At 37.6% G+C, this 14,315-nt stretch overlaps 1 protein-coding gene and 1 non-coding gene across 7 annotated transcripts in view; one reads left to right on the forward strand and one right to left on the reverse strand.

The window, feature by feature from the left end:
- The window catches only part of HMBOX1 (homeobox containing 1), a 152,627-nt gene that overhangs the window by 53,642 nt on the left and 84,670 nt on the right, over positions 1-14,315 (reverse strand). The gene's annotated exons all lie outside the window — the stretch shown is intronic.
- LOC111726681 lies at positions 4,359-4,462 on the forward strand. The gene has a single exon (XR_002774398.1). It is a non-coding gene; the product is annotated as a U6 spliceosomal RNA (small nuclear RNA).

Here is a 14,315-nt window from a genome sequence, read left to right on the forward strand (position 1 = left end):
CACTCTGCCCAGGGGGACAGCGGGAGGCTCTGTCTCAAAAAAAAAAAAAAAAAAAAAAGAAGCTGCAACCTGAACAAACTCCTAATGTTGAGCTTTCTGGTAAAGGCTGACTACACTGACTCGGATACACTCAGAATTCATGAGAGGTCAAAGAATTTTATGAATCAAGATTTGACAGAGGCCTCCAAAATTAATCTCCAAACCAGGTCCATGAATATGAAATAAATGAAGATAGTTAAGTTATGATTATTTGCCAGAACTGATTATATTCATGCTCCTTCAACTACCACTGCCTTCCACACCACTCCTGGTTTAGAATATCAGAATACTTAACAGAAACTGGGGGGGAAAAATCAAGTCAGCAAATTTTTTTACAGTAAGGTGCTAGAAATGGAAAGGACACTGAAAATACGGTCTTCAATATCGTTTTGATTTATTTGTTAATTCTTCAGGCATTTTTAGACTCGTTATATACCATTACTACAAACTAAGAATTATCAGACTTTTAGAGTTATGCTGCAATATGACCTCTTAAAAAATCTCAACAGCTAAAGACATTTCTTCTCAACAGCTAAAGACATTTCTTCAACACATATACTTTTGAAAAAATTGAATAGAATATAAAGCAGCTTTCTGCTATCACTGAGAAGTTCTTGACAGCACTTACTTAGAAATGTGAAGAATCTCCACATCTGAAGGTAAAGGAATATGTCTAAAACTTACTAGTACGAGAGTCACATGCTCACTCGGGTCATTATACCTAGTCCAAAAAATGAAGAATTCATTATACAACTGGCAAAAGCAAAGAATAAAAGGAAAGACAAACTGTCTTGTAAGTCCACAAGGCACTTTCCAAAAGACCAGTCAGCCATTATAGAGGATTAGCAATTGTCTGAAACCTCGCAAGGATTTACTTATAGGGCCTGGGTATTACTGAGTGACACCTGTGCCAAGACCTGTCTGAAGCTGTAATGCTGGACAAGGAAGAATGGCTATCATGAAGTAATCACATCCCTTAACACGAAAAAGCAGGAGGTCCTGCAATCACATTTAACTCAATTAAAAATCTATGTTAAAAGAAAATCTGAGAAAATGAGGAAGGAGAGTGTTAAAAGGAAGACTGTGAAGCAAGGTCCTCAAACTGGAAACAGCTTTCAATTTCAAAAGGTGAAATTCAAACAGTTTTCTAAAACCTAAGTGATGACCTTCCCAGGTAATCTGCACAGCCGTTTTCCAATAGACTGAAGATCTATGTGATGCAGGTGCTGGCAGCTACCACTGTGTGCTTGTTCTAAGAGAATGCAAATTGGCATTGTGGATAATTAAATCAGCTGTGTTTAGCATGACTTTCACCAAAAGTCTAGTTTCAGACATTTTTAGTAGTTTTTATACCTCTTTTTGAAGTGAAGAAAACAAGCATTTACCACTATGAAATCGCATGTCAACAAAATAAAAACTATTTTACACGAATTGTTTATACTGGCACCATGCTACTCAAAAAACAGGAAACTTGAGGAAAATCTGTCAAGAAAAAAAGAGATATTAGTTCTCTTAGTTTGCTCCAATATTAAATTTCCTTACGCTACAGTCGGATTATACACAGAAAGAAGCCTGAGCCCACTAGACATTAGATCTGTTTAGACTCTAGCTCAGCAACAACAGGAGAGGAAGGCAAAGCCATCTGACGGGCACAAGCTAAATTATACATTTCCATACAAAATACTGGCAGACTTTTAAAATAATACTTTCATATAGCCATCCAAAAAACAAACTACAACAACAACAAAAAAACTAAAACCAAGCAAACACACAAAAAGTGCTTGCAATACCAAGTGTAGGCCAAGGACTTGGAGTGTACAGAACTCTGTCCCCTACGGCTGACGGGGGGGTGAAATGGCAGGGCCATTCTGGGAAACAGATGGGAAGCGTCTACTGGAGCTGAACACAAGTACACCCTACAACATAGTGACCTCTTTATATAACCCATAGAAATGTGTACGCAATAGAAATATGTTCAAAAGACACGTAAAAAAAGGCTCACATGAGCATTATACACAACTCCCAACTTAAAACTAAATGCCCATCAACCTAATACATAAATTATGGTATCTACACATTCTACTACAGACGATTATGCCAACTAGAAAAAGGATAACTACTGCTATCTGCAGTCACAAGGATAAATCTCACAGAATAATGTTGGCTAAAAAAAGCTGTACACAACTGTCTGATTCAATTGGTACAAAGTTAAGAAAATCAGATACAACTACTCTATACAATGGAAATAAGAATAGTGATTACCCATGTATGAGGGAAAAAGTTAGTGACTGGGAGGAAACTAAGAAGGTTTCTGGGGTGACCAGCACTGCTCTTACCTTAATCTGGACGGTGGTTATATGGATGTTTTACTCTTTAAAAGTCATTGAGCAGAACACGTTTCTGTGTATACATTTAAATTTTAAAGTTTTCCCTCAAAAGTTTTTTAAATTCTATGTAGTTTAAAAAATATAAAGTAATGAAAAAAAAATAATGGATATACGTGCTGACATGGAAAGATGCTCGTGATATAAATGAAAAAGTATATACTTTAATGACTGCATATTTCATCTACATTGTTTTATATAGTAAAAAGTTTACATATAACCAAAGATACACAATATGAATTTAGAGTGGTAGACTCTTCCAGTATTCCTACCTCTGTATAATTTCCTTAACATTTCTATAGTATGCATTCATTTAATTTTTGGCTTTTCTCCCTAAATACATACTTTATTGGTTGTTTCTATAGCTATTGTAACTCCGTTAAAGAGTTACAAAAAGAAGTTAATTTCTCCCTTTGCTCATCAATTCTACTATCTGAGTTTTCTCTGTGCAATTATTAAATTAATAATGCAAAGGAAGAGGAAGGCGATATAGAATATTCTCCTGACTCGTATGTTCTGTGAAGAAATAAACAAAGAACTTCTTCCTTATAAATTTAATCTCATTTTTCATATAACAAATGCAGAAAACAAAGTAGTAAAATAGTAGTTTTCCTAGAACAGGCATTGTAAAAAACATAAACACATAAAACAACCCATTTTACAACGAGTTTTCCTAGCAGCTTGGTGATAGGTTAAGGCTCCTTTAACTCTTCCTTCTGGGGCTGGTTTGGAACCTCAGCTGAACATGGTTATATCAAAAGCACCTGAAGCTTCTCTTCTCCGTCAGCTTACTTTGCCTCAGGAGAAAATTTCCCTACTCCCCTCACCTACCCAACTACAGAAGAAAATATCCTTGTTCACAACTCTTAAGTTCTCAACAGGGCAAAAGAAAATAAAATTCATATAAACTTCATAAGCTGAGAGCTTTCATGCCCTGATTAATTTCTTCCCAATAAGGAAGTATCCACATTGTCTTCAAAGGAAGAAAAACCCTTTCTTAGCCTTCTTCACATTTCCTGAGCTTCAGCGCTTACCAGGCTCCTTCCAGTTCCTCCAATACCATGCTCCCGTCCACTAGAGGGCTCTCTGCCATAATATATTCTTGTCAAAGTCTCTGGTACCACAAATTTAAATGTTTCATTTTCCTTTCCCTTCCTGGAGCCTGATGCTGCTCACCTGATCTTCATCCTTGGAAGGCCGGCTACACCTCCAACAACACATCTTTTCCGCTGGCTACAGGGGCTGCTTTGCTAGCTCCTAACATGTTAGTGGCCCTCTGGGTTCCTTTGCTCATCTCAATGCCAAAGACTTCTAGGGTATCAGACTGTTGTTTCAAGTCATCTGCTAAAAATCATCAACGAGAATTTCCCATAGGTCCTCAATAGTCAACTTAATTCACTGTCTTCATCCTTAAGTCTGTTCTTCTTACTATATCCTCCATTTCAATTTACCTTTCATTCTACTTTCCCCCACAACCCACACAGTTCACTAAATCCAAAAACCCTAAAAATCTCTTTATGTTCTCTTTAATCATCATTCCAGCAGTTTGGAAACTCAGCCTCCACTGCCAAGACAAATGCAGTAACTCTGATAAAAGAACAAGCTTTGGCCAAGATCCACAAAGTACAAAAGCATCTTTTTTTTTTTTTTAAATTAGATCACTTCTACTTAAAAACTGCTATTCACCTTCCACAGTACAACTAGTTTTAAAAAGTTTTAAAAATGAATGCTTGTATTCTCTATAAAAACTCAAGTAATTTACAAACATGGAAATAGAAAACAAGTCCTTCCTCCATTCCCACATCTTCCCTTTTTCCCTATCTTAGAAGTATCCTTGTTTATTAGGTAAGGATCCACACAGACTTTTTCTAAGTATTTAATAATAAATATATGCATATATATACAGTCAGTTTGGTTTTTAAAAACATACATTTGGTGCTCGCTTTGGCAGCACATATACTAAAACTGGAATGATACAGAGATTAGCATGGCCCCTGCGCAAGGATGACACGCAAATTCGTGAAGCGTTCCATATTTTTGTGAAAATCCTCTATACTATCATCTCAATTACTCTGTAATCCAAAACTGTTCAAAAAACTAAAGTCTACTAAAAAGTAAATAAAATTCTTAAGTTAAACGACAAAAAAAAAAAAAAACATACATTTGGAGTTCTTCTGCCTATAATAAGTAACATTTTTTGGTCTTAGAATTTTTCATGTAGCAAATTGTCTTTCTCATCCAAATGCTTCAAAGGTATCCTATACCATAATTCATTATTATTGGATATTTTAGTTTAATGCCATAATATTCAATGTGTATCTGTATGCATATAAATAAATATTCTTTTAGGCTGATTCACAGGAATGAATTTCTTGATTCACAGTAGATGAGCAGCATTTGTTTGTGATATCACTAAACTGTTCCCTAATGAAAGTACTACTCAATTTTATAATCTAACCAACAGTGATGAGAATATTTCCTTACATTCTCACTATTATTGAATATTATGAAGCTGTTTTCAGAAATCTGAATTTATTTTTGTAAATATAATACATGTTCATTATAAAAAACATCCTAAGCAACACAGAGAAAAGAGGAAAAATTAGGAGGAAAGCTAATAAAAAACACACTCAAAATTTCAACATTTAGGAATAACTACCTATTCCAAGATCATTCCAAGCACATATACACATAGGATAAGCAGAATTAGAATAGGATCATATTATAGACAGACTTTTATTTTTTAGGATGCAAATATTTATTTTTAAAAAATTTATTTTTACTTATTTCAGATTAATCTGAGGGCACACAGGATTACGTTACCTTGTTTGCACTGGTAAAGGTAAAGGGTGAGTTGTAGCTATTTCCTTCCTCCGGGCAGTGTGCCATTTACCTGTGCAGGTTCCCCTTTGGGTGAGAACTTGCCAACCCTCTATTCTCCTCCCCACTTCTTGAATGTAATTGAGTTTTTCTCTCAAATGAGCAGGAGTGGTTAATCTACTAGTTTCAATTTAGTATTAAGTACACGTGATGCTTGTTTTTCCATTCACGTGATACGGTGACTTTGGAGAGTGTTCTCTAAATCCATCCAGGTTGTTACAAAAGATACAAAATCTCTATCATTTTTAGGGCTGAACAGTATTCTATGGCATGTATACACCAGAGTTTATGAATCCATTCATGAGTTGAAGGGCATTTGGGTTGTTTCCACGTCTTTGAAATTGTAAACTGGGCTGTTACAGACATTTGAGTGCAAATGGCCTTATTGTAAATTTACCATTTTTCTTTTTCTTTCTTTTAAGACAGAAAGAAAACTGTCACACCTCGTAGAGTGCCATGGCGTCACAGCTCACAGTAACCTCTAACTCTTGGGCGTAAGTGATTCTTGCTCAGCCTTCCATGTAGCTGGGACTATAGGCGCCTGCCACAATGCCTGGCTATTTTTAGAGATAGGGTCTCGCTCTAGGCTCAGGATGGTCTCGAACCTGTGAGCTCAGGCAATCCAACCACCTCGCCTCCAAGAGTGCTGGGATTACAAGCGTGAGCCACCGCACCTGGCTCTAAAATTACTTTTTTTCTTTTGGGCAGATATTTAGTAATGGGACTGCAGGATCAAATGGAAGGTCTACCTGTCGTTTTTTGAGGATTCTCAGTACTTCTTTCCATAAAGGCTGTATTAATTTGCAGTCCCAGCAACGAAGCATGAGTATTCCCTTCTACAGACAGAACTTTAAAATGTAAAAACATTAAACATAGTTTGATTTTAACACAAGAAATTAAAAAAAAAAAAAGCTAGGCTAGGCTCCTGGCTCACATCTATAATCCTAGCACTTTGGAAGGTCAAAGTGATATGGGGGGGGGGGGGCACCCCAGCCAACTCGGTGGATCTGAGGGGCAGAACTGCCGCCTCCCTCTGCCCTGTGGTGTTAATACGGCAGCCTGCAGAGGAACCAGAGGGCTGGTGGGGGTAAGGGTGGGTGGTGGTGGTGGTGTGTGTGTGTGTGTGTGTGTGTTGTAGGAGGCTCCAGCAGCCAAAGGGGCCAGACAACTGCTTAGGGAGACACCATGCCTTAGTGTCTCCCTCCCCTTATACTTGTAGCTGAACAGGGAACCCCCATTTCCCAGGCCTGGGAACCAAAGGGATTGTATCCATTCATTTGTTACCAATTATGGCCAAATGTAACTACAGAAGACCCATGCAATCATACACAGAAGACCCATGCAATCATACACACACACACACCCCTGAAGAAAGAACCCAGAGAGAGAGCTTTTTTCCTGACTTGGGTTTTTTCTCTCTGGCAGGAGCTTCTGTGTTTTTGTATTCTTTTCTATAAAATAAATCCTGTCTTACCATTGTTCTGTGGTCCGTGGATTCATTCTTTGAATCACCAAACAAGGACCTACTGAAGACAAAATTCTGGGATCAAAGACACAAGGATTATTTGAGTCTAGGAGTTCAAGACCAGCATGGGCAATAGAAAGACCCTATCTCTACAAGAAATTTTATAAGAATTTTTATTTTTATTTTTTTGTTTAGCAGGCCCGGGCTGGGTTCAAACCTGGGCTTATGGGAGCCCTCTCTACAAAAAATTTTAAAATTAGCGAGGCAAGGTGGCACATGTTTGTAGTCCCAACTACTTGGGAGGCTGATGTAGGAGGATTATTTGAGTCTAGGAGTTTGAGGCTATAATATTATGATGAGACCACTGCCCTGGCCTGGGCACCTGAGCAACAGAAAGAAACTGTTCAAAATAAAAAACTAGAAGAAAAATGAAAGATCTCCTAAATTTAGTATAGTTTCTTCTTCTTCTTTTTTTTTTTTTTTTTGAGCCAGGCCTCAAGCCGTTGCCCTGGGTAGAATGCTGTGGTGTCATAACTCACAGCAATCTATAACTTTTGGGCTCAAGCAATCTTTTTGCCTCAGTCTTTCTATTTTTAGTAGAGATGGGGATCTTGCTTTTGCTCAGGCTGGTCTCGAACTTGTGAGCTCAAGCAATCCACCCACCTCAGCCTCCCAGAGTGCTAGGATTATAGGGGTGAGCCACCACACCTGGCCCTAGTGTAGTTTCCTCTATGGAGAAACGAGGTTTCCTAAAGAGTTTATTGAAGCAAGGGAAAAGAACTATATGAAGACATTATGTAATTAGAATATATTTTAAAAAAAACTTGTGGGCACAAAAAAACACAAACTTGTGGGCAATATTAATGGTTCCTGACTAAGGGAGGTAAGAAATCACCAGCCTCAAACATGGCCCCTAATGACCCTTCTGGGGTCTCCTACCTTTATATAATCTCTCCCACCACTGCCTCAGGGTTGATCTGTGCAAACAAATGTGTGTTGTCACAGAAAATATCTGTGACTTCTCAGGCTAAATCATGACAGGCGTTACAGCTTCTGCCTCCCCCACCCCCCATTCTTTCTTTTTCTGAGATAATTAGTTGTGGGGGATGTAGCTGCCATGTTGTGAGACTACTCAAGCACCAAGCAGCCCATGTGGCAAAGAACAGAGGCAGTCTGCCAAAAGCCATGCAAGGGAACCATCTGGGAACAAGGTCCCTCATTTAAACTTCTAGATGACTGAAACCTCGTGGGACAACCTGAATCCAAACCGCCTGTCTAAGCTGCTCCTGGATTCCTGACCCACAGAGACTGAGTCAGATAATAAAAGTTTATGTTACAGGATACTACGTTCTGACAAGTTTTTAATGTAACAACAGACATACTGACAACTCTCTACTTCCCTATCTTATTCCAGCCTGTACACCCAACTACTGATATTTAGAAGATACTTTTAATAGTTAACATCTGCATTCTGTCCTGGATTCATTCCCATAAATGTTTACTCACCATTTTTTTTTTTTTTTTTGAGACAGAGCCTCAAGCTGTCCCCCTGGGTAGAGTGCCGTGGCATTACAGCTCACAGCAACCTCCAACTCCTGGGCTCAAGCGAGTCTCCTGCCTCCGCCTCCCAAGTAGCTGGGACCACAGGCGCCCGCCACAACGCCCGGCTATTTTTTGGTTGCAGCCATCATTGTTGTTTGGCGGGTCCGGGCTGGGGATTCGAACCCGCCACCTTAGGTGTACGTGGCTGGCGCCTTAGCCGGTTGAGCTATAGGCGCCGAGCCTTACTCACCATTTTTAATGTAAATGGATCCAAGACTTACCATACAGTTTCCCAGTTTTTCCATTCCTAAACTCTGTATTTTTGTTTTGCTTTTTAATTGGGGCCTATTTTACAAACAGTTTTTTGTTCTCTCTCTTTTTTTAGTTATGTTTTGACAAATGTATACATGCAAATGGAATATTGCTCAAATCAAGGCATAGATTATTTCTATGCTCCCTAAAAGGTCTCTTTTCTCCCCTTTTCAGTCATTAACTAAATTTCCTATTTCTCATTTAACTCTTAGTAAATAAGATTTCTTCATAGAGGAGTTTTACAGGCTTATTGGGCTGCATTCTAAAGTGTTTATATGCTTGTTTATCTCCTATTTTTATACTATGAGGACAATTGTATTGGGAAAAATTTTTAGAGAGTCAAACTTTCCTTCAAATCTGTGAAATTAGAATGACACAGTGAAGACGGCAAAGTAAAGAAAAGCCACCCCACCATGAAACAAAACAGCAAATGCTTCCTTCCCAAAAAAACACCGTGAAAAGTTATCAGAATCTGGGCAGCGCCTGTAGCCCAGGGTAGTGCGCCGGCCCCATATACCAAGGGTGGTGGGTTTGAACCCAACCCCGGCCAAATTGCAGAAAGAAATAGCCGGGCATTGTGTCAGGTGCCTTAGTCCCTCCCAGCTACTCAGAAGGCTGAGTCAAGAGAATCCTCTAAGCCCAGGAGTTGAAGGTTGCTGTGAGTTATGACACCACAGCACTCTACTGTGGGCAACAAAGTTAGACTCCATCTCAAAAAAAAAAAAAAAGAAAAGTTATCAGAATCAATTTCTTCAGAACTCTGGAAACTACCAAAGGTTTACTATAATCCCAAAAGCATTTATTCAAGCAACATTTTGGTAAGAGCAGCTGTCTGACATTTTAACTTGACCTCCTCCCATGCCCTTCATACTACTATTACAGTAGACCAAAAGAACCAACTTCACTACAATCACAGTGAAAACCAGGTGTGGCCTAGTAACCACTAGAGAGAACAACTTTGGAGTTCCCCAAAACACCATTCTAAGAGACCTCTAATTATTTCAACTGTTAGGCAATTCCCTAGGAACCCTCATTTACAAGCCTTTCCTTTATCTGACTAGACTCAGACCTCACTCAGAGGAAGAAAGACAGATGGGAGGGAGTTTGTTGAAAACTATCAATGGCAATCATTTAACACTGCAGCTGCTTGAGGCGATGACAACAGTTGAGATAAATAATAAAGTGACCAAAATACTAAAAAAAAAAAGCAAGCTAAAGAATGAGATGTTCAGCTCGGCGCCTGTGGCTCAGGCGGCTAAGGCGCCAGCCACATGCACCTAAGGTGGCGGGTTCGAATCCCCAGCCCGGGCCCGCCAAACAACAATGATGGCTGCAACCAAAAAATGGCCGGGCATTGTGGTGGGCGCCTGTAGTCCCAGCTACTTGGGAGGCTGAGGCAGGAGACTCGCTTGAGCCCAGGAGTTGGAGGTTGCTGTGAGCTGTGATGCCATGGCACTCTACCCAGGGGGATAGCTTGAGGCTCCGTCTCAAAAAAAAAAAAGAATGAGATGTTCGTGAGAGTCTTAAAAAAGCTGTGAAATATTCCTAGGAATCTAGAAGGACACAGGCTTGGGTAGGGCTATACAGATGTATAGGAAAGACCCAGGAAGGTGCTACGCTCTCACTTCTGGTTGATCTTGAGACCTAGTGCACAGAGAAAGTGAAGGCTAAGGCAGAAGGCCTGAGCACTAAATGTGTGCCCCAACACACACACAGAATCCCTATGCCCCAACACACACATACAGAATCCCTTGGCAAATGCTGGAAGACTTCGTGGTTCCAAGGATTTAAGGAAATATTTGTCTAATAATTAGGTGGCTACTAACCTAACAAGGAAGAGTTTAGTAGCCACATATCACAAAGATTACATCTTTTTTTTTTAAAGATTAAATCTTACTAAATTAAATCAGGAAATTCACTAAACAAAAATCATCAACAACAATGATAGCTCCAAGGGAGGGAGAAATCTGATTTCTAGAGTTTCCACAAGGTATTATTTAAAATACCCAGTTCTCAAAAACAAAACTTAGGAGACAGTCAGAGAAACAAAAAAGTATAGCCGATACATAGTAAAAGGATCAATAAGAAATGCCTTTGAAGAAACTCAGTTACTGCACTTACTAGACAGACTTAAATCAACTATTTAAAATATATTAAAATAACTAAAAGAAACGTGAAGAACTGAAGTTTGAGAAAAATGTCTTAGCAGAGTATCAATAAAAAGAAAGGGAGAAATTTAAGGAAGAAACAAACAAATTCTATAATTGAAAAGTACAATAACTGAAATGAAAAACTTACTAAGGGGCTCAACAATTTTAATAATAAACATAATAATTTTGTTAATTATGAAATAATTAACAAACTCCAAAGACTGGTCAACTGATATGGTCTATTATGAGAAACAGAAAGGAAAAAGAATGAAGGAAATGTAATAAAGGCTCAAAAATCTGTGGGACACATTAAACATACCAACGTATATATCATGAGAATCCCAGAAAAAACAAAGAGATAAAAAGTACAGGAAGACCATTTTGAAAAAACAATAGCAAAAAAATTTCCCAAATTTGATGAGTGACATCAATGTACAAATTTAAGAACCTCAATGATCTTCAAATAGGGTTAACTGAAAGAAATCCATGCCTAAAAACTGTTGAAAACCAAAGGCAAAGGAAAGTTTGAAAGAAGAAACATGATAGTTTATATATAAGAATGCTCAGTAAGATTAACAGCTCATTTCTCATATTAAAAAAAAACCATGTGAAGACATTTATACATTGCCAGATGAACAACACTGGAAAAAATCTGCCAGGAGACACGTCCTATAAGAAAAACAAAAGTTAGTTCTTTAGGCTGAGATGAAAGAGCATTAAGCAATAACTCACTTAATGAAAAAATAAAGAGTGATGGTAAAGGGAGCTACACAGGTAAACACAAAGACAGCATAAATGCACTTTTGTCTCCAACACCTTTCCTCTCTATTTTATTTAAAATAAAACTGTATCAGACAATAATTATAAATCTAATTTTATGGCACATAATATATAAACATGTAACTTATACAATAATAATGGTACAAAGATGGGGGAAGGATATGAACTTAGATAGAAACAAACTTTTTCTACACTACTGAAATTAGTTGGTATTAATCTGTGCCAGACTATTATAAATTAAGATGTTGATGGTAATCCCCAGGGCATTGACTTAAAAAAAAAAATCACAAAAGAGAAAGTAATCAAACAATAGAAGAACAAAAAAGATGTAAGACACATAGAAAGCAAATGGTAAAACAGCAGATATAAATCCTACCTCATCAAAATTAAATCAAATTAAATGCATTCAACACACCAATTAGAAGGCAGAGATTGAGAAAACGAATAAAAACACAATCCAAGTAGATAACACAATCCAACTAGATGCTGTTATAAGAATACATTTAAATTCAAAGACACAAACAGGCTGAAGTAAAAAAATGGAAAAAGATATATCATAAAAACAGTAACCAAATGAGAACTTGAGTGTCAGTGACATGCTAATGTCAGACAATATAGACTTTAGGATAAAAGTTGTTACTAGAGAAAAAAGGACATTTTATAATGACAATTCATGAAGACAAAGTTAAAAACATATATGTATCAAACAACAAAGCCCCAAAATACATAAAGTAAAAACTGACAGACTTGAAGAGAGAAACAGATAATTCAACAATAATAGAGATGTCTAAACCCTCATTTTTGATGATAGATAGAAGAACTAGATGTAAGATCAATACAGAAGCAGAAGACTTGAAGCACATTAAGCAAACTAGACCTAACAAACATCTACAGAGCCTTCCACCCCAAAGTAACAGGATACACACTGCTTCCTAAGTGGATCCGGAACCTGCTCCAGGACAGACCATGTGAGGCCAGGAAACAACTCTCACTGACTTTTAAAAGGATTGAAATCATACAAAGTATGGTCTCCAACCACAACAAGGAAAATTAGAAATCAATAACAGAAAATAACTGGGAAATGTGAACATATGTGGATATTAAACAATCGACTCCTAACCAATAGGTTGAGGAAGAAGTTTTGTGGGAAATTAGAAAAAACCTTGGAGATGATTAAAAACAAAAACGCAATATACCAAAATTTATAAGATGAAGATAAGGCAGTACTTATAGGGAAATTTACAGTTTTTTTGCTTCTATTAAAAAAGAAAAAGGGCCAGACACAGTGGCTCACACCTGTAATCCCAGCACTTTGGACAGCCAAGGTAGGAGGATTACTTGAGGCCAGGAGTTCAAGACCAGCCAGAGGAACACAGCAAGACACTGTCTCTACAAAAGATAGGAAAACAAAAACAAAACAAACAAAACAACTAACTGGGCATAATGGCATGTACCTGTCGTCCTAGCCCCTCTAAAGGCTGAAGAAGGAGGAACATTTAAGCCCAAGAATTTGAGGTTGCAGTGAGCTATAAAAATGACATGGCACTCTAGCCCAGGAAACCCTGTCTCAAAATTAAAAAAAGAAAAGAAAAAAAGATCTCAAAACAATAAATTAAGCTTCCATTTTTTAAAAAAATTAGGAAAAAAAGAACAAACTAAATCTAAGGCAAACAGAAGGAAACCCCCATTATCTTGCAATTAAATTGGTCTTACTTAATTTTCAAAGAGGCTTCAAACCTTTTCACATGTGTATTTGGCATTTATATTTTGTCTTATATATGTGTAAGTTTACACTGATATCCTTTGCAAAGTTTTCTACAGGTTATTAGTTGTTTCCATATTAACTTGTACCAGCTCTTCTTTAAAGTTTCCAAATAATTGAGAGAATACAAAAGTTCCTATTACATGAATATACTCTATAATGAAGTCAGGGCTTTCAGTGTAGCCATCACCAGGACAGTGTTCACTGTACCCAATAGGTACGTTTAGTCCCTCACCCACCTCTCACACTCCCCTCCTCTGAGCGTCCAGTCTTTATGTCTTTTTGTGCCCAAGTGCACCCATCACATCTCCCACTTATTAGCAAGAACATGTGGTGTTTGTTTTTCCATTCCTGAGATACTTCATTTAGGATAATGATCTCTAGTTCCATCCAAGTTTTTGTGAATAACATTATTTCATTCAAGAGCTTTTTTGATATATTAATCTTTTGCTCTATAATGCTGCAAATACCTTTACCATGTCATTTATTGAACATATGCTGAAGATTTTTATATAGTTAAATCCATACAACTTTATCTGTTAGGCTTAGGAAAGCTTTTCTTATATCAAAGTTATAAAAATATTTATTCAATATTTTCTTATAACACTAGCATAAAACCATCTCCTCAGTTTTTAAAATGTATTTATTTAGGCTGAGTGCCTGTAGCTCAGTGGCTAGGGGGCTAGCCACATACACAGGGGCTAGTGTGTTCGAACCTGGCCTGGGCCTGCCAAACAACAATGACAACTACAACAAAAAAAAAAAGCCAGGCGTTGTGACAGGCGTCTATAGTCCTGCTACTCAGGAGGCTGAGGCAAGAGAATCACTTAAACCCAAGAGTTTGAGGTTGCTGTGAGCTGTGACGAAATCGCACTCTACCAAGGGTGACACAGTGAGACTCTGTCTCCAAAAATAAAAATAAAAATAAATAAAATGTATTTATTTAGTTCTTTATTTCATATAGAAACTGATTTTTGTTGATGGTTATGTTTTATTCTTTT

The sequence above is a fragment of the Otolemur garnettii genome, unplaced genomic scaffold (genome assembly GCF_000181295.1).
Source record: "Otolemur garnettii isolate 467f Iridium unplaced genomic scaffold, OtoGar3 scaffold00074, whole genome shotgun sequence".
NCBI lineage: Eukaryota > Metazoa > Chordata > Mammalia > Primates > Galagidae > Otolemur > Otolemur garnettii.